General features: G+C 44.2%; 1 long non-coding RNA gene across 2 annotated transcripts in view; it reads left to right on the top strand.

Annotated features, from left to right (window-relative positions):
- The first annotated feature begins 6,972 nt into the window (after positions 1-6,972).
- LOC132247719 (uncharacterized) overlaps positions 6,973-21,311 on the top strand; it is a 39,748-nt gene continuing 25,409 nt past the window's right edge. The window contains exons 1-2 of one of the 2 annotated variants that reach the window (XR_009459060.1): positions 6,973-7,607; positions 10,947-11,120. This is a non-coding gene — a long non-coding RNA (uncharacterized LOC132247719). The other variant, XR_009459059.1, reaches the window with a different exon arrangement.

The raw sequence follows: 21,311 nt of genomic DNA, 5'->3' as shown, positions 1-21,311 counted from the left end.
AGGAGCAGCTGAACCTCAATCATAGGGACCCCAGAGAGTGTGGGGTGCCCTAGCGCCAGTGAGGGCGTTGGCTAGCACCCAGAGGGCGCATTAATTTCACAGCACCGGTGAAGGCGCAGCTCGCACGCCAGTGCTGGAGTGACTGGCGGCGAGGAGCGCAACCAGTAGGTTGCGGGCGCAACTGGTAGGTTGCAGACGGGGGACTTAGACCCCGGATCGCATGCGGGGGACATAAACCCCAGCCCCAGGGAAAGAGGCGGTTTTATTGAGAAGCCCAGGGTGGGCACGGCGAGCCCCGAAGAGGGGGAGCGCCATAATACATTATTGAGAAGCCCCGTGGGGGCATGGTGAGCCCCAAAGAGGGGGAGCACCGCATGGTATTATTGAGAAGCCCCGTGTGAGCACAGCGAGCCCCAAAGAGGGGGAGCGCCATACTGAGGAGCCCTAGAGAGAGGGGCAATTACTGAGGAGCCCGAGACGGGCATAGTGAGCCCGGCCACAGGCTAGTGCGGCAACACCCCTCAGACCGAGGCAGGGCGCTGCAGTTGCCCCCGAGAAGACAGGGAGTAGCAGCGCAGTGAGCCGGGGTCAGAGAGGGTACCCGTGCGGTTGGCTGGAAGAGCCAAGGCCCGCTAGGGAGTCCCTGAGCGGGACCGCACCATCAGGGGAGGCCCAGTGAGAGGCTGGGTACTAGAGAAAGCCCAGAGTGGGCTAGATCATAGAGGAAGCCCGGGAAGCGGGCATGCAGACCTAACAACGTCCATTACATCTGCGAGGCTTGGGGCGTGGTATCAGGGGAGGTTGGAGTCACACATAGCCCATAAGGCTAGGGTGTCCGGGGAACACCACCATATCGGGAGACCCCCCAGGGGGTCCAGAAGAACCGCAGGGACAGAGGTCCCGAGTAGCCGTGCCCAGGGAGTCATAGGCAGCCTCCCAATCATATTCCAGCAAGACGTGGCAGGCAAGAATTAGAGGGTGCCCTTGGGCCGGCCTGACACGGAGTGAGGGACCTCAAGGAGATCACGGCCCTCCACGAGGCCCCCGCCGTGACACAATCATATCATCATTCAGTGACTGTGCAAAGATTTCCAATTCTTCTTACTTGTTTCTCAGTCTCTGTGTATTCATGTACAGACACCTGAGGTAACTAGCTCATTGCCCTACTTTATCAGAGGAATGAGAAGGCCTCCCCTGTTACCCACTCCTGGTTGTGTTTCCTCCAGGTCACCCACTTTTCTACTTACCTTTGGTTTTTGTCTCCATTCCCTGGTGAAACTAGTTTAAACCTCTCCTCACTAGGGTAGCAAGCCTGTCTACAAAGATGCTCTTCCCTTTCCTCATCAGGTAAATCCCATTTCTTCCTAGCAATCCATCTTATTGGAACAAGATCCTCTGGTTGAAGAATCTAAAGCCCTGCTGGGCCACACCATTTGCACAGCCATGTATTGATCTGCAAGATGTGTCCACTCCTTTCCAGGCCCTTCTTCTTGACCAGAAGGATCAAGAAAAACATCACCTGGACCCCTGTCCCCCTCACCCATGTAACCAGAGCCCTGTAGTCCATTTTAGAAGAGAAATTCTTTGAATCAATTGTCCCTCCAGCCAAAGATCCTTTTTAATGTTCACTCTTCTTTAAGAGAGTGATACTGAGCGTGTTCTGTGTGATGCTGAATTCCAACAACTTTTATGTAAATCAGAGGCTGATGTAGATTGCAGAAAGCCCTATACCCCAGATGGGTGCTCAGGCCATGAGGCTATGAACCCTCTGTTTAACATACAACAGTGATGATGGGAGAAAACCGAGTCTTGGTGTCAAACTAAGGTTTATGCTGGCTTCTGTCAGCATTCATCCTGATCTGGATCCCTGTGGTGAAAATAAATCTGATGTACTCAGTTTAGGGCAATTAAATAGGTAAATCTTATCACATGGTGGCCTTTCAGTCTATGTAGGGCTTGGGGCAGGAAGGAGATTAAATTTCTAATCCTTCAATTTTATCAAAACAAAACAGGAAAATTATCTCCATCAACTATTCCACTTCTGGGCTCTCTCAGAGTTTACGAAGTCCCCAGAACCCATCAATGGAAAATTGGCATCTTTGCCACCCATGCTTGTACATCTGTTACTCTGTTTCTTTTGCAATCTCTAACCACTGTTACAAATCTGGAATGAGCGTGCACCTAGAAGGAAACAGTAAGAAAAATGACTTACCAACTCCTGACTGTTACTTGGAAACTTTTGCACATGTAACCAGAGAGGATGTTAAAAATGATCGTGGGTTTGTTTTACAGATTTCAAAAGTGAAGAAAGAAATTGAGTCACCACCAAGAGAAGAAAAACAACCTAGGAGGAAAAGACCACCTAGTACTGATGAGGGGCCAGACACCTGCCTTTAATTGAGTGCCTAAAGAAAACAGCATAAGCATGCCCTTTAATTTGTAATGAGTTCTGACTTGCCTTGACATAAGCTGTGTACACAGCCATGTGTGCTGTTAGTTGAATGTCATAATGTCATTCTTATTTGATACCTTTGTGCCAGAGTGGGTTAACATGTACATGGAACTTAAGCAACACTAAAATGAGAAAAAATTGTTGAAGCTACACAACAAAAAAGTATAGTCAAGGGCCTGAATGAATGCATTACACTGAATTCTTTTAGTTGCCTTTGATACCCAGCTAGCTGCTCCCTCATTCTTCTCAATAGTCTTGAAAAATGATACAGACTAGGCCTGTGCAAAGCTGTGAGTATTCGCTTCGGATTCAGGTTTGGCTGATTCAGGGGACAGTTATTCGATTTGGTGATTTGAATAACTGTCCCAAATCAATTCAGCCGAATTCAGCTGCTTCTGAATCTCTGAATCACACAGACCCATCCCCTGCCCACTCTCCCAGCCCAGCAATGGCTGCCTACCCCACCCCAGCTCCCAGCCGTTTGAAAAAAAAAAAAATGGGCCAACTCACCGGGTGCTGCCCAGCGGGGGAGGCGATTCTCACTTCCCCCCACTATCCCATGCCATGTGAGGGACTCTGCCACAAGCCCCCCGACCACCTCCACTGTCCCAACCCACACATGGCTGCCCTGCCCACCCCAGCTCTGGCCCTTTAAGAAAAAAAACACAAAAAAAAACCCTGCACTCACTGGTTCCTGCCCAGCAGGGGGATGATCCCCATTGCCCCCAACTGCCCCATGCTGTGGGGGATTGCTCTGCACAAGCACCCCAAAGCCCCAAGGCCACTGCAGGAGCTGGTGAGTTTGAGGGAGTGGTTATTTTTTGTTTCTTAAAGGACTGGAGCTGGGGTGGGCAGGGCAGCTGTGAGGGGGCTGGAAGAGTGGGGGGGTGGGGGGCTCATGTCAGAGCCCCCATGCAGTGGGGGGCAGTGGGGATCACCCCCTACTGGGCACCACCCAGTGAAAGGGGCTTTTTTTTAAAACACTGGGAGCAGAGGCCAATGGGGAAGTTATGGGGGGACTGAGGGAGCGAAGGGGGATTGAAGGGCTTGTGGGACAGTGTGGGGCAGTGGGGGGCAGTGGGAATCACTCCCCTGCCTGGCAGCAGGGGGAACGTGCAGGGGATGGGGCCTGCCAGGGGTCCCCCCATGACCCCTGCCTCCTTCAGCTTCTCCTCCCCTGCCCCCTACTTACCAGCTTGGAGTCTAGCTCCAGCTCCCTGCTGCAGCAACTGGGGACTGTCTGAATCATTGAAGCTCTCTGAATCTTTTCCAAATCAATTCAGAGAGCTTCTAATTGATTCAGACCTTTTTATTGGTCCCCTGATTCGATTCAGATTTGGAGATTTGGCCACCGAATTGGGCTGAGTCTCCTCTAAATCGAATCACCATCTGAAGCTACACATAGACCTAATGCAGACACCAATACTAATGAGTCATAGATCTATCTCTCAGTTCCTGAGCTGTCTGTCTTCACACTCTTACACGTCATGACCTAGCTGTTTGATAGCTTCTTGGTGCATCTCACCTTAACATTAACTAAGCTAAAACTGAATCACTCGTTTTCTCTCCTCCTACTTTCTGTTCTTGTCAACAGAACCATCATTCTTGCTGCCATCCCAGAAAAAGGGAGTTATCTTTGACTCTCCTTACTTTCATTTCAGCCACTCAGTCCTCTGACCAAACAGACCTTTCAACATCTTCCCAATCATTTTAAAACATGGTCTTTTACTACTATCCATGCATCTTTTCCCTTGGCCCTCATTATCTCCTCTTTTGACTATCACAACAGTCTTGTCTCCTGATGTATATGTATGTAGATACATACATGTACACCTTCACCCATGAAATCGGTGGCTATAAAAATATTTTTCCTTGGTTGTCATTCTGTCTGTCAGCCTTGGTCCTCTAAGTCTCTCCATTGTCTTTCGCTTTTCTACCTAATCAGCTTCTTTATCTTTTTCTCCCTTACCTATTTTACCACTTCTACCACAGTTTGTGTCCCTTTAACATTGCTCTCTTCCTTTATGCTAGTCAATAATAATATTATTTTGTCTTTATATATGCTCTTTGTTAAGATTCACTTTTGCCATGATGTTTTTGCAAAACTGTTAGCTGATAGAGGGCAGCTGATATCTGTTCTATTTCTTTATATGTACACTAGCCAATTGCCCATCAGGATGGGCGGGGAGTGTATGGGGACAGAGCCCCATGCCCCACCCCCATCCAGGCCCACTCCCTCCTTTACCTCCTGCTGCTTGGGGTCTGGGCCCACTCCACCCCTCCCTGCCACTGCGGCAGGGGGAGGAGAGGAGTGGGCCAGGGCCTAATGAGGGGGAGGACTGGGTTTGAGGGTGGGGAGAAGCTGCAGGGAGCTGCAGGAAGCAGTGGGCCTGGGCCAACCCAGGGCAGTGGCAGGGGAACAGGAGGAGCAGGCTCAGAGCCGACAGGGGGGAGGAAGGTGGGTGTGAGAGGAGTGAGCCCAAAGAAGTGGGGAGGGTTGGTCCAAGGTCAGAGCCGTGGCTTAGCCCCTCCGTCACATCCCAACCCTGCTCTTCCCTGCGCCGCCATCTCCATTACCTGAAAGGAGTAAGGGGGTGGATGGGGGGCAAGGCCAGCTCCAGTGGCCTGTCCTCCGCCTTCCGCTCCATCCTTGCCACCTGCAGGGAGCAGGGCAGGTGGGGGGGGTGAGGCCAGCTGTTACGCCTCAGCTCTGTATTCTTGGGCAACCCTGGCACAGGATGCAGTCTGTCTGACTCACAAAGGACTCCCTCCCCCCCTCCCTCCCCTCCTCTACATAAACGAAACTGATTAAGATGCAGTGAGAGACGCACCTAAAACTCTCCAGATAAGGGTGATAAGAGTGAACAACTGCCCTTGGTCTCATCTGCATCCGAGATGGAACCAGATGACCATTCATTTACATGAGAGATGGAAAACAGAAAGCCTGAAGCAGAGACTGCAGTAAATTCTGGGACCAGAGAAGTAGGAGAGCGCTGCATGATGGGGAATCTGTGCCTCAAATGTTAATCAACCCATGTTCACACACACCCAGCTCAGCATTTATCAGACCAGTTCTAATCTGGATTTGCTAAGGACTTTTCTCCCCCCAGACACACACACACAGCTCTAAGTTTAATAGGCATCTCGGGCCGTACATTCCCCGGTCCCACTATGGGAGGCCTATTTAAACTTGATTGACTAAAACTCGGTTGCCGGGTTAGGGAATGCTGAGGCAAGAGACCGAGTCCGAGGGGGTACGAGCAACATTTGAACAATGGTTAAGGGTTCATCACAGCGTCCAGCCTGCTGAAGCCCTAATCCCAGGTGTTGTCGTATCTTTCCTGAGACGACTGGTGGGAGTCCTCTGCACAAAAGGTTATGAGCACCCCAATAATTGCTTTAAGTCTGTTAAAAGACTATAGTCCATCCATAGGAATCTCAAGCTGGCTCCCAAGTATTTGGGTTACTCCCTTATCTTAAGTGTTTCCTGATTATCAATCAGTTTCCTGAGATGGTCCAAACCAGATAACCCCTTGTCAATAGAAAAGACAATGATTTACACTACTGAGGGTGCTTCAAAGCAGCTGAACTGAGGGTATAAAAATCTGTAAGTGTGTGTGCTTAAGAGGAGAAAGAAAGAAAGAAAGAAAGAAAGAAAGAAGAAGAAGAAAACTCCTGTGCTGACACCATCCCCTGTCGTTCTTGGGATGCTGGAAGAACAGATCGTCTCTCTCTTCAAGGATTGTGCTACGGACTGTGCCTGTCAGCTTTGCAGCCTGAGTACCTTGGACTCAGTGAGATTCCCAGCGTTCTCTCTTCTTTCTAGGCATAAACTTCTGAACCTGAACTGTATCAGTTAAGCTTGAGCTAAGTTTCCCCAAATACTTAGTGAAACTAGGGTAGTATTGTCATTGTTTGTGTTTGTTTTTCTTTTGCATGTCTATTACTACTAGTACTATTATATATTTCATATGCTTAGCAATAAATAACTTTTATAGGCAAACTGGTAGTAATTGGGTATATTTTTCCTTCTCTGCTTCTTTTTCCTCCTGTGCTCTGCAGCAACGCTTCTTTTACCTATGCTAAAGATCCCTGTGAAGCCCAAATTATTGTGGGGTCTGCTCATCAAGAGGCCAAAGATTGGGACGTGCTGAGTTTGAAACACATAAGGGGATCAGCTTGTACAGGCTGATTGACCCAGTTTGACTCAGATGTGCCCTTATGAACTGAATGCTGGCCCATGAGGGTGTCAGCTGGACACCCAGCCGGCTTCAGAGGGATTCTGTTCACCTGTGTGCTTGTGTCTGACTGCATTTTATTGTTGCTCTTATGAACTGATTCTTGGCATATGAGGGTGTCAGCCTGTTCATGCTGATCAGCCCGGCCAGGTCAGGCGTGTCACGTTAATGTGTGTGTGTTTGTGTGTATGACTGATTTGGTGACTGGAGGAACCCAGTCCCATTGAGATTGAGTCCTGCAAGATAGCTCCATTGGGGGTGAGGGCTTGCAGAAGGGAGAAATACAGCTCCGTATAGTAACACAAGCAGCACATTGACAGAATCACTAAGACCCTAGAAACTATCCCTAATAAATGAGCACACCCCAAAGTAATGGGCAAATTTGGTAACACAGCGCTCTGTCTGCTCCTTTGCCTCTGCCTCCAGGAAGCGAGCCTTGTCCACCTCCCCAATCCCCTGTATCCCTACCATCATGGCAACACTCCACCAGCCACCTGATCCTGTTAGAACACTTGTTTGCACTCTGACTGGCTGTTTGTCAGCCAATCAAAGCATGAATAAAGCATTACGGACAAACAGACAGACTTAGGCTTTTATAATATTAGAATGCTATACAGAAACAGAATTTTTTTTTATTTTGAGCCATCACGTTCTGAATCTACTCTGTTCTCCTATCAGTGTCACTCTGTTCTGCCCTCCAACATGCCCTCCTTTTTGTTTGTTGCAACCATTTAGCAATGCCCTCATGAAAAACCACAGTCCATTAGTTTGTAACAATCTGATTAGAAAATACTGTGGGCTTTGAATAACTACAGTTCATTACAATGAAAACAGCTGTAATTCTTCAGAAAGGAGAGAGAGGACCTCATATATGAACTGCTCCAAGAAGAATCCTGTAAGCAAAGAAGCATAAGGAGGTAACTACAATAGACTTTATTCTTTTAATCTTAAGTATCTTTTGTAAAACCACAACCTAGGAAAAGGGGTAGTTTTAACTTGTTAAAGTTATATCTGGATGGTGATCTGTGTGGCTGTCGTTGCCTTGCTACAGCCATATTAATGGTGATTATACCACCTACTTACAATCCATTTGCATTACTTTGTTGTAATTACATGGTTTATGGTTTAAGGGAAGGAAGGGACCATCTTTGTTCTTGCTGTATAAGGGTTCTTGCTGTATTCTTGCAGTTTTGGCTGTAATCTTGTTGAAACTGTAATGCAAAAACAAAACAAAGCCTCATTTAGAGTCCCTCAGTGTAAGATCAGCTTGAGTGAGGACCACAGTTATCTATCTTAAGTAGATGCCTGCTAGTAGCCACATGTAAGTAAACTGGTGTTATGTTGCTTCAAGTGCCTGTTGCTGTTATGGGAAGGGTTATCTGAGTACAAGGTACAGAAAATATTCTCAGGGCAACTGTTCCTAATAAGAGATGGTTTCTCTTACTGGGTTTTGCTTCAAACAAGTGGTGACTACAGTTTATGGTTGAACATTAACTAAATAGACAAAACACCAATCCCTCAGAAATGTGAGAGTTAACTGGTAGAACAGTATAACTAAACTACCAACTGTGGGCCCCAGTCTTTCAATTAGATCTGTGTGGGAGAATGCCTCTGTTTGTGCAGAACTCCACTGAAATCAAAGCAATTACTCTTGCTATATATGTAGGTGTAAATTGGAGCGGAGTTCATATAAGGCTACTGTTGAACATATTTCCATATGAAAGAAGAAATGCAACCTTAGGTTTCAAGTTTGCTTTGTATTTTCAGGCTGCTATCATAACGGTAATTACTTTTCAAACTATCTTCAGTGCGCTTGAGATGAGAGGCACAAACAGGTCTTTCATCGTTCCCCTTATTATACAGGAGTAATCTTTATATCACCCACCCAGTGATAATATTAATAGCCATGATAAAAACTCAGTATAATGAGAAGTGCCTTCCAACAAAGGACAGTAAATCATGCAGTGCAATCTATTTAAAATAGCTGTTCTGAATCCTTTCATTATATTTCTGTCAACCAACAGCACTGCAAGTTGGATATCAGAGTGACCACTCAGTGCAGGATGCCATGAAAAGGCAGAAAACTGGGCTCTGCATTCTGGCAGGTTAAGATTGCTTAATCTTTCACAACTGGCCAGCCTTGCATAGAGGGATCTGCTTACCATGGCCATTATGAGAGAACAAACACCAAGGCTTTCAGATAGACTTCTTCAGGCAAATGTTGCCAAGCCCCAGTCCCTTCCTATGTTACAGGCATTAAAAGATGATGTAAAATGGAATGTTTGATGACCTTAGATTTTCTGGAGCTCCCATAAGGTCATTCCCCTTTAAAGAGAAACCATCAATTTAAAAGTCACATGCTATTAGAGGTTAAACCTAAGATTACTGTAATTGAAAGATATTAGAAGAAATATATGGTGTAAGAGAGACAAACCGGTCTTTCATCATTCCCATTATTATACAGGGATAATCTTTATATCATGTACTCGTTGATACTATGAATAGCATTAATGAACAGCATGATAAAAGCTCAGTATAAGAAGAAGTGCCTTCCAACAAATTATAATAAACCATGCAACATAATTCAGTGTAATACAATGCAGTGCAATCTTATCTACCTACCTTCTTACCTTTCCTGATCTGTTCGTGCCAATGTCTGAAAATGAGGCAATATAACTCTGTGAGAGTAGCCCTGAACTTCCAGATATGGATAAACATTATATCTGAATAAAGGTGTTATGTTCACTGCATCTGCACACACAATCCCCTAGGTACCCTATATGAAAGCTGTTTTGGTAATAAGCAGAGGGAAATATTCCTGTCTTATGAAAAAGGTCAATACTTTTTAAACAGATCCAGAGGTTTCCCCTTTCTTACAAGACCCAGATGAGAAATCATGTTCTCAGGTTTCCTAGATAAGTTTGTACCTTCAAAAAATCTGTTGACTTTTATTACTAATTTCAGATGGAAATCGTAAAATTTCAGTTTATCCAAGCAAGGGATGAAAGCTGTAACTAGGCAAAAAGAATTACATCTATTTTAAACAGTAATTCAATCAAAAACAAAATAGAAGCATTTTTCTCATTCAACATGTACAAGCTGCCAGATACTGAGGCACTCAAGATAAAGGAGGTTTCACCCTTTAGATGGAAGAAGTAGGCCCATGGTTTCCAGCCATATTGTGGTCATAATATACTCCCTCTTTGTTCAGTGAACTAAATTATGTGATTATATGAACTACATGCAAATAACTAGGTTAAAAATGATAAGAAGATCAAATATCCATGTTAAAGCTGAAGAGAGTGCTAGTCAATGAGAGTAAGGCCATTAGAGTCTAACCCTCAACTTTTAATGATAGTAGAAGTGAAACTCACTGGTAACAATGACAAGAAAATGGCAATGGCATTTAGCATCCTCTAAGTGATGGTTTTGTGAAATGCTATATCACTGTTTTATACCCTGGAATATACAGTGGTATACAATGGGTGTGTCTACATGAGATGCTTACTGTGAGGAAACCTAATAACACTATACTGGTGTTGTCAAAACCCATGCTGGTCAAAAACCATGCTAATATGTTACTGCACAGTGTTATTAAGCTACTGCACAGTAAGCATTACAAAAAACCCATGCACCAGCACTACTGCATAGTGACTGTAGTTATTGTGCATTTAGTTAGTACTTCATTAAGTACTAAACTAAATGGGCAGTAACTACTGCACATTAATGAATATGTAAACACACCCAGTATAAGATTGCTTTGATTTCAGATTTAACCCAGTACTATAAATGGGGGTGGGGGTGGCCTGGGACGCAGCCCTGGGTACCACCCTTGTGAAGGGCTTGCAAGAGTGTGTGCTGCTACAATCAGCGTAGTAGGAGCCAGCACTGCCCCATGTGTTGCAGCTGCCCCAGGTACGGTGCTTCCATGCTGTGCCTCTAATTTAATAGAAGGTAGGCTAGATTTGCACCCTATAGACTCACAAGGCTATATCTATATATATAGATATATCTAGATATATAAAAATCAGACTGACTGAAGTAGATATATAGAACAAATATATAGCTCAAGTTTTAATGGGCTGAAAGCTGGTGCTATTTATCTACTTAGGTTAGTCTATAAGGTTCAAATCTATCCTGCCTTCTACTTGACTTCAGACTAACACAGCTAACTGCATCCCACTGTTTTAACCTATTAGTTTAAATGTCTAGAGCTTTTATGAGAAGCAAATACTTTTTTGTTACCTGTGTAACAGAAATACAGATGATAAAAGCCCTATGAGGAGAGACGCCAAGCCCTATGAGGAGAGTTGCCAAGCCCTATGAGGAGAGACTGGGGAACGTGGAGCTCTTCAGCCTCTGCAAGAGAAGGTTGAGAGGAGACCTTGTGGCTGCCTATAAGTTCATCACGGGGGCACAGAAGGGAATTGGTGAGTATTTATTCACCAAGGCGCCCCCGGGGGTTACAAGAAATAATGGCCACAAGCTAACAGAGAGCAGATTTAGACTAAACATTAGGAAGAACTATCTTCACAGTTCGAGTGGCCAAGGTCTGGAACGGGCTCCCAAGGGAGGTGGTGCTCTCCCCTACCCTGGAGGTCTTCAAGAGGAGGTTAGATAAGCATCTAGCTGGGGTCATCTGAACCCAGCACTCTTTCCTGCCTGTGCAGGGGGTCGGACTCGATGATCTATGGAGGTCCCGTCCGACCCTAGTATCTATGAATCTATGAATCTATGAAAAGGATCAGACACTTTTCTTAAGACTTCATAGTAAAAAAAATATTCTGACAGCCTTTGACTTGAGCCATCCTGTGACTATCGTGATTGGTTAGCAATTGTATGCATTGCTTTCGAATTATTCATTTTCATTAGGATACTACTATTTACATTAAATTTTACTTAGCAAAGCATTTGAACAGATGATAAAGAATGCCTCCATTATTTTGTTTTACAATCTGTTTTACAATTATTTTTAATAGAATTTTTGAGTCCCTGCTTCGCTTTCTTATTGCGGCCTTTTTCTTTTTTATTACAAGTAAGAGTACTCTCTTTTTCAGAGATTAGCTTACCAGCCAGTGACCCTTCTTTGTTAGGGCCACCTGTCTAACAAAAGAGGTTTCTTACTGCAAGCACTGGTAGCAGGACAGAAGTTACAAAACAAGAGAATCACGGGGTCCCATTACCTAACCATTTGCAATTTCAGTTAATTTAAAATCACCCAGGTTTTCAGTGTTGCTAATTTTGATCACTCTTGTTCCCATCCAGAGGGCACTAATCCAAATCTAATCAAACAGCAGAGGGTTCTCAAACTTAAAATGCAATGCAGCTCTCTTATTAGTTAATTGGCTGGATCTGGAAAATACCTTTAATTGACAGAAAAGTAAGGAAAGTAATTCTTGTTCATTTACTTTATCTTTTTCCTATAATAAATGAGTAGAAGCCAAACAAGAAAGGAGAATAAATTAGGAAGCTTTCAGTAACCACAAACCATTATTTATTTATTTTTTCCATCTTAATTTTTCCCTACAGGACAAAATAAAAAATGGTTTGTGTTGGCTTTTAGAATGAAAGCTCTAAAATTTGCAGACTCACTGTTTTCAGAAACTTTCCTTGCTTTAGTATATCAGGAGAGGCATATTCAATGGAATAGTTGGATGGTATTGAATGAGAGACTTTCAGAAATGGAATTATGGTTCTTGCCACAAAATAGTCAGATTGAATGTCCAAATTGGGCTCCCTTCTACTCAGTTACAGCCTACTTTACAAAGGGCAGTGAAGATAGGAATTGTAACTTAAGTGCTATGGAAAATAAAATATAAGATGGTGTAAGCTTTAAAAGAGCCTCATCCTTGTTTAACTAGTCCCATGCTTTAGTGTCCCAGCTTGTGGTTACATTAATCTGGTGTATATTGGTACAATGGGAGGAAGTTGGTCTAACAGTGAGAGTTACCAATGTTTATGATTTTAACATCACTTAAACAATATGTGGTGAGTTTGGAAGACCTGCATTCTCCTGTGAATTCATAACATTCAAAGATTTCATTATAAAAAATGTCCTGCCCTTGCGCTTGCAGAGAAAATCTTGGAAGCGTGATGCATAGGCATTGCCACAGTTCAGAAAACGGAAGGCAACCAGAAAGATCCCAAGATGCATTAGAGTCATAGAGTCAATGGACCAGAAGCGACCTGTAAGATCATCAAGTCAGTCCCCTGCCTTAGGCAGAACTTAATGAGCTCAAACTAGCTCAACGAGGTGCTTATCCAGCCTCCTCTTGAACACCCCCAAGGATGGTGACTGCACCACCTCTGCCGGGAGTGTGTCCCAGGTTCTAGTTAACCTTACAGAGAATTTCTTCCTAATGCCCAGCCTAAATCTTCCCTCTATTAGTCTGTGACCACTGGTCCTCATCCTCCCAAGGGGTGACTTCCTGAAGAGTTGCTCCCTGAGATCTTGGTGTTCCCCCTGACATACTTGTAGGCGGCTATCAAATCACTGGAGCTGGAAACCCCAGCAGGCAGCCTGTATCCCCCCTCACTTCTCCATGGGCTCTGCTCCAGCTGTGCCACCAATTGGGAAAGGGAAGCTGAGCTCCATACTCTACTCTACTGCAGCAATTGCTGCCTCCTGCGGGCAGCAGCTGGGGCTCAGGAACTGCTGCAGTGGCTGTGGACCTGGATCCCTGGTGCCATAGTCCTGACAGCTGGGTGGGGAGGGGACTCTGGCAGGGCCAGGAGGGGTAGGGGGTGCTGTGGCTGAGGAGTGAGGGGCACCAGCAGGGCTGGAGGGGACTGTGGGTGGGGAGTGAGGGACAGTATCAGGACCAGGTGGTTGTGTGTGGAGAGTGAGGGCACCAGCAGGGCTGGGGGGTTATGGCTCGGGAATTAGGGGCCTGGACCTGTGTCCTAGTGTGTGAAGGGGACAGGAGGAGCTCTGATTTTCCATGATAAAAAACACAAAATCAAAAAACAAAATCTATAGATACTTGGAAATTATTTTCTTATAGTGATTAAGGCACTGGTAGGCTTCCAAATTGTTTTAAAATTGTAAATATATCAGTAAAACATTGTGTTTAATTGATCCCTATATATAGTGGCATTTCATTTTAATCATGTATTTTGCATTTTTTAACCAGAGAATTCACTATTGTTATCAGATAATTTATGATTTTTAAACATAAAAACCCAGGATCCCTGGCCAACAGTAACATCAGTATAAGTTAAACTGGGATCACATTTCAGGCATACAATGGAAGTGGTACGTGCAGGGTTAGACATCATGGGACAGACATTTAAAAAGCCTGAGCCTGAATTGATTCAATCTTTGCAGGTTAGTCTAACCTGGCTAGGCTGAACTGGTTTGTAACCAGACAAGCATTCTCTCTGGACAGAGGAAATTCAGACACATGTCTGCAGTGGCTCAGGCTGGAAGCAGGGGAGACCGGGGGGAGTACTAGAGCAGTCCTCCCTTCCTTCTACAGTGCTGAGCTGTGGGGGGGCGTGGCCAGGCCCTGGCAGGACCTCTGATTAAGGAGGTCTGCCTGCTCCTTCCCAGGCTTTTCCCCACTGGCTGCTCAAGGGGTAGGAGCATTGCTGACCCCAGACCCCTGCTAGCATTCTGAGGCCAGGCGGGTGTGCAGTGCTTGCATCTGTTGGTGATATGGAGCTTTTCAATCTCCCTCTCCCCACTTCTTTATACTGTCTGCAGCAAACTGACTGGCAAGCAAGCCAGCAGGGAGCTAATATCAGTGTTTATCACCCCATCAGCAAAGCAATAGCCTCTGTGCGTTAGTTCAATATCTTTTTAAACTGCTTACCAGCTGATCTGTTAATTAGCTCCAAAAACTCTAAGTGATCACTGTTGTATCTGCTTGTTCCAGTGAAATTGGAAACATTCACACAAAGAGACACCTCTCTGCATTAGCTAGCATACCACATGTCTAGGGTCTGTCGGGCTGGGGTCCGAGCTGTGGGAGATGGGGCGGGGGGGAGATCCCTGTTTGTCCAGCAAGAAGTTGGGGGGGGGAGGGGGAGGGCAGGGGGAAGCCAAGCTGACCCTGCTGTGCCTGCAGTCTCTGCTGGAGCTGCAGCCAGGGAGCAGAGAGGAGGGGCCATCCCAGAGAGCATGCCAGGATGCTGGGGCAGTCTGGTTTATCTTAAACCAGCAAGGGGTCTGGGACAGACATTGTATGAACTGGTTTGACCCAAATCAGTTAAGTCTGATACTACATTCAGTCACATTTATCTCAAACCAGTTTCAGCCACTTTGGAACTGGTTTATGTGCACTGAAAATCTGTTCTGTTACAGGTTTAAACCAGTTTCTGATTACTTAAACTGGTTTATATGTAATGTTTGTCCCTAGCCCAAGGGGTTGATAATTCAAAGTGCTAAATGTTATCCATTGCCACTCTCACTAGTTTAAGACCTGTGAGGACTTTTTAAGTGTGTTTGACTTCTACACATTTTTTTAACTTCTCAGCTGCAAGGGAAGTGGCCTCAGTGATCCTGAGAGATGAAAAGGATTAATAAAAGGAGCTATAAAAGATCAAATCTCAAAATCCAAAATTATTTTAAAATGTGATGCATGCTGCATAAATCCTTATTTACGGAGGTCAGTATGAGGAAAGAACGGGTGAACAGTTTATTGGCAAGGAAGGAAGTTGTTTAAGAGCCTGAGTCCCCACCCCTAAAATAAAATTTAGAAAAACACAGTTGATCTGAGTGAAAAGAGAACAACAGCTCCACTTCATTGACCTTTCTGAAAGGTTTTTATGAATTCCTTTAAGAAAGCACAGAAACACAAACCCACCACAGTGAATGAATGTGTTAGAGAACTTGTACATGAAGGTCTCTACAATCCTAAAGACTTACTTCACTTTCTGTGTGATTGATTAGACTGCAAATAAGACAGTAATGTGCATAGAGTTTCCAGATGTTACTCTACAAGATAACTGGTTGTTTTTGGGAGTGGTTACTTCTGCAGGAGGGGAAATCTTGGAAGGAAGAGTCATGTATAACTTTGTTTCATTGAGCCAATAAACATCACTGGAATGCTGGTTGATATTGGCTAGGCTCCATTATGAGGAGGTCTACAACAATATTACATACATTTGCCTCACCAGTGGAGGGTGTAACGTTGTGTAGAAGGCCACAGGAGAAATGGAAAGGAAACACAAGGAATAACAAGCTAGACGATTTGGTGTAAGTAAGGGTGAGGAAAGAAAAGGATACAAAATAATAGAAAGATAGAAGCAAAGAAAATGGCATATTTCTTATATTTCTCTTCACCATTTCAAAGCATTTCTCTTTAATAACTAAAATACCCATTCTGAGTGATGATGTTTTACAAATTAGCAAATGAACCAAATGCAATAAAAGAAAACAGCTATATTTGTCATGGTATGGAGTGCATGTTAGGGAACTACATAAACAAATGCTTAAGTTTCTACTCAAGATCATACTCAGAGCTTCAATCCCATTGATGTTATACTACTAGCTAGTGGGAGTTCACGCCTTGACAAGTTCTGGGCCACAATTGGATGTCATTATAACATTGTAGTGTAGGACCCGCTCATGGGGATTAGAGTGCAGAGGTGAGTTTTCCAGAGGTTTTGGTTGAATGAGCCTGTGGCTTGCCAAGGTTTCTTTCACTAAATTTAACCAGGTATTATAATAATTCACACAGTAAAAGAAGATAATTGATATAGTTTCCATAGAGATAGGAAAATAGGATCATAGGCTGGAACGGGCTTCACAAGAACAATTAGTCCAGCCCCCTGCTCAAGGCAGGATCATCCCTGACTAAAACAGCCTAGTCAAGCATCTATCCAGAGTGCTCTTGAAAATTTCCAAGCATGATGATTCCACAGTTTCTCTAGGTAGCTTGTCCCAATGCTTGACTGGCATGCATCATCGGAAAGTTCCTTTTTACCTCCAACCTAAGTATCCTCTGTGGCTGCTTGAGGACATTGCTCCTAGTCCTGCCCCCTACAGCCACAGAGAAAAACCCATCTCCATCCACTCTAAAATCACCTTTAAGGCATTTGAAGACTGTTCTCAAATCACTCCTCAGTCTTGTCTTCTCCAGACTAAGTAGCCCTAGCCTTTTTACCCTTTCCTCATAAGTTTTGCTTCCTGGGTCCCTGATCTTCTTTGTTGCTCTCTGCTGGACTCTTTCTAATTTGTCTACATCTTTCTTGAAAGGTGGGCCCCAAAATGAACACAGTACTCCAGGTGAGACTTCACCAGTGCTGAATAAAGCAGAAAAATCACTTTCCTTGATTTGCAATTGCCACTCCTATCAATACAACCCAATATGTTGTTGGCCATTTTTTCCCCAATAACAGCATACTGTTGGCTCATATTCAGTTTATGGTCCACCATAACCCCCAGGCCCTTCCTTGCAGTCTAGTCATTCATTCTCCTATTTCTATTTATGCAGTTATTCCACCCCAAATGTAGGACTTGGCACTTGTCCTTGTGGATCTCATCTGAATGATTATGGGCCATTTCTCCAGCTAATACAGGTCATTCAGGATCCTAACCCTGACCTCCAGAGTATCTACAACTTCACCCAACTTGGTTTCGTGTGCAAATTTGTTAAGCGTGCATCTAAAGCCAAATCATTAATGAAGATATTAAACAATACCAGAGGTAGGACAGACCTCTGAGGAAAGCCCATTTCATATTGCCTCCCAATGAGACATATAGCCATTGAGCATTACTCATTGAGCAAGATGATCCAGCCAATTATACACGTACCTTACAGTACTTTCATCTAGTTGGTATTTCCTTAGCTTGTTAATGAAGATGTCATTGCAGACAGTCACAGAAGCCCTGCTAAAGTTAAGATAAACCATATCCACTGCATCCACAGAGCCTGTCACTTTATCATAGAAGGAAATCAAGTTGGTCAGACATGACTTGCTCTTAGTGAATCCAGGCTGGCTCTTCCTGATCACCTTTTTTTTCTTCTAACTGTTTCAAAATGGACTCCTTGAGGACCCGCTCCATGATCTTTCCAGGTACCAGGTAAGGCTGACTGGTCTGTGATTCTCCAGATCTCCTCCTTCTCTTCCTTAATGTTGGGCACTATATTTGCCCTTTTCCAATCACCCAACTGCCAAGAATTCACAAAGAGACAGCCAATGGGCTGAAATTACCTCAGCAAATTCCTTCAGTTATCTAGGGTGCATCCTATCCCATCTAGCTTCTCTAAGTTACCCCTAATTTTTTCCTCTGCTATTCTAGGCTGTCTCCTTCCCTCCCCTCCCCCTTTCTATCTGCTTCCAACTACACTCTTCTGGTAGCTGCCCCTATTTGGGAAGACTGAGGAAAAAAAGACATTAGATACTTCAGGTTTTTCTGCATCATCCATAACTAGCTTGCCTTCTGTATGCTGTAAGGGACTGTTGGTTTCTTGGAATAGATCCAACATGTTTTCCTTGATGAAGACTACAAAATTGTTCAAGTTGGAAAGATTGACTTTTCATTGAAGAATACAAAACCCTGGAAAAAAAAGTTTTTGGCAGCTATAAACCAAAAACATATGTCTGGAAAACTTCTAGAAAGCAGGAACTATTTTAATTTGCAGCTAAAAATACTTGTTTTTTTCAAATAGAAGGTTTTTGTTTTTGTTTTTTTAAGAACTGTGAATGCTTTTCAGGACTGGCAGAAGATAGGGCAGGGTAAATTGATTTGTGAACCAATTGATCTCTGTGGTGCCACCCTACCCTATCTTTCAAACTACTGCTTTTTCTCACTTTTTCAGGAATTCTTTCTTTTGGTCAAACACCTAATTTTCCTAAGAAAAATGTTTTGATGGAAAATGTTTGCCTAGCTATAGTTTCGTGTAACTTACCACTGACACACATAAGTATCTTATACAATTTTGCATATATATCAGATTCATTTATTGGGTATTTTTCCCCACAGCTCAAAAGTATCAATGCAAATTAGGTGAATCCCAGGTTCATTCCTTTAGGTAGTATAGCATCTCCTTCAAGGACAGCTGATTTGTCTGCTTTGATTTGTCTAACACAGTTCTGTGTTAGAGGTGGGAGAGTGACCTTCAAGCCAAAATTACCTTTATGCTTGTTGCTGTTTTAATTCAATATAAATGCAAAGGTCCAGTCCTACAAGATGCTGTATTGCTGATCAATGTTGTATATTGACTCTTCCAAGGATTTCAGTGGAGCAACATATGCAAAAAGATAATTTCAGGGTTGGTTCCAAAGCACTTGGATACCACAAGCTGCAGAACATTCCTAAAAAAAAACAGGGATGCCCTCAGTTCCATTAATTCAATGGGACAGCAGACAATCAGGAGTGCTTGGGTAGTATGTGCTTGGCTCCATATTGATTCAACAAGCTACTAATAGTCTCAGATCTCACAGATTTCAGTGGTGCTTAAAAAGGATGTAGTGCCATGTTGAACTGAGACCCAAGCCTTTACAGGGCTTGAAGAGAAAAAGGGGGTAGCATGTGCTGGCTGCAGAATTTCAGTTTCAATCCATCCCAGATCCTGCTTCACTAAGTGACTCCTTTTGGATCTTGGAATTAAAGGGAGTATCAAAATAAAACCTCAGTTTATATGAGAAGAAAAGCATTCCTTTGAAACTGTGTCAAATGTCATATAAGACTGCCAGTGCATTTTAGGAAGGACAGGTGAGAACTTAGAAACATTCTTTCCATAATGCCTTTTGCCAGGGTATCCGACTTTATCTACTGTGCAATTACATGGTGGGGAAAAAAGTTCAAATAACACTGAAATTTTGACTTAAATTGAAAAAGCAAAACTGTTTTCAGTTAAGGATATTCTATCTCTGCTTCACTTTGCTGTGGAAGGAAATGTGCAAGATACTCTATGCTAAATGAATGTGCCAAACATGACGGCTGATATCTCCATTCTGCCTTATAACTTTCGTACATGCTCAGCACTTCTTGAGATGAGACTGATATGTTACAACCTAAGTGATATAGAGTGAGGGAAGGATGCCATAGCAGATTTGGAATTTCTACTTCCTTTCCGGTTTGTTTAAAACCCTTTTAAATCAATACAATCAAAATACAATCTTTTTTTCTTTAAAAAAAAGCCATGTTATGAATTAATTTATTATGAAATAACTTGTTAATATTAAGGTATATTACAGACTAAAACTGTTAAAAGATTTCATAGACTTTCATAGACATTAGGGCTGGAAGGGACCTTGGAAGATCATCGAGTCCAGCCCCCCGCCCAAAGGGCAGGAAGTCAGCTGAGGTCATAGGATCCCAGCAAGATAAGCATCCAGTTTCATCTTGAAGGTGTTCAATGAAGGCGCTTGAACGACCTCCGGTGGCAGGCTGTTCCAGACCTTGGGGGCTCGGACAGTAAAGAAATTTTTCCTTATGTCCAGCCTGAAACGATCTTGTAATAGTTTGTGACCATTCGACCTAGTCGTCATCCCTTGGGGCGCTCTGGTGAACAAACGTTCCCCCAGATACTGCTGGTCACCCCTGATAAACTTGTAGGTGGCCATCAGATCACCCCTGAGCCTGCGCTATTCCAGGCTAAAGAGCCACAGGGCTCTCAGCCTGTCATCGTAGGGTCTGCTTCCCTGACCTCTGATCATGCGCGTGGCTCTTCTCTGGACTCTCTCAAGCTTCTCCACATCCTTTTTGAATTGTGGAGCCCAAAACTGGACGCAATACTCCAGCTGCGGCCTCACTAAGGCCGAGTACAGGGGGAGAATGACGTCCCGGGATTTGCTTGAGAAGCATCTACGGATGCAAGCCAGCGTTTTGGTTGCTTTACTAGCCGCAGCATCGCATTGCAGGCTCATGTTCATCTTGTGGTCAATGATGACCCCCAAGTCTCTTTCTTCCATAGTGCTAGCCAACATAGCACTGCCGAGCCTAAAAGGTCCCAAGCTTATCTGTAATACAGCATAGTTAACAATAAACCACATCCATGGGCCTCAACAAACACAGAATTAAGGACTGTCTCCCCACTGGATGATTACATCTCCTTATTGTGAAGACTCCCACAGCATGTCTACACCACTAAAGGCTTAAGCTAAGGAGTGCCACATTGATGCAGGACATGCCAGCTCTGTAAGTGCTTTCTCCCAAAAGCATGTTAATGTAGATGCCCTTAATTCTGTTGTGTAGCAGCAATAAGCTATCTGTCTCAGGTGTACTTATTGGTACAAACCAAGTTTCATACTAAAAGGCACTATATTATATCTTTCCAGAATGCAGGACATGTAGGGCACACCTACATGTGCAATTGCTATGCCTGAATAAACTGCAGAGCTTATAACTTGGGACTTATGTGCTCCCAGGCACACCATTTGAATGTGTGCCCAGGAGCAATTAACTCCAGAGCAATAAGCTCTGCAGTGTATTCAGGTACATGAAGCCCAGGCAGAGCAGCCCCAGCTGGCAGGGAGCCCTAGGGGTCAGCCTGCCGGGCCAGAGCTACTCTCACCAGCTCAACATGCTGCAGACGGGCTGGCTGGGACATGAGGAAGCTTCAGCATGGGGTTATCTAGTAGACAGCCCCTGCACTGAAGCACCCTCGTGCCCCAGCCAACTTGGGTCAGCATCTATACATGCGCTGCTGCGCACACAAAAAAAAAGA

Source organism: Alligator mississippiensis, chromosome 1, assembly GCF_030867095.1.
Source record: "Alligator mississippiensis isolate rAllMis1 chromosome 1, rAllMis1, whole genome shotgun sequence".
In the NCBI taxonomy this organism is placed as follows: domain Eukaryota; kingdom Metazoa; phylum Chordata; order Crocodylia; family Alligatoridae; genus Alligator; species Alligator mississippiensis.
This window is presented reverse-complemented; position numbering and strand designations above follow the sequence as displayed.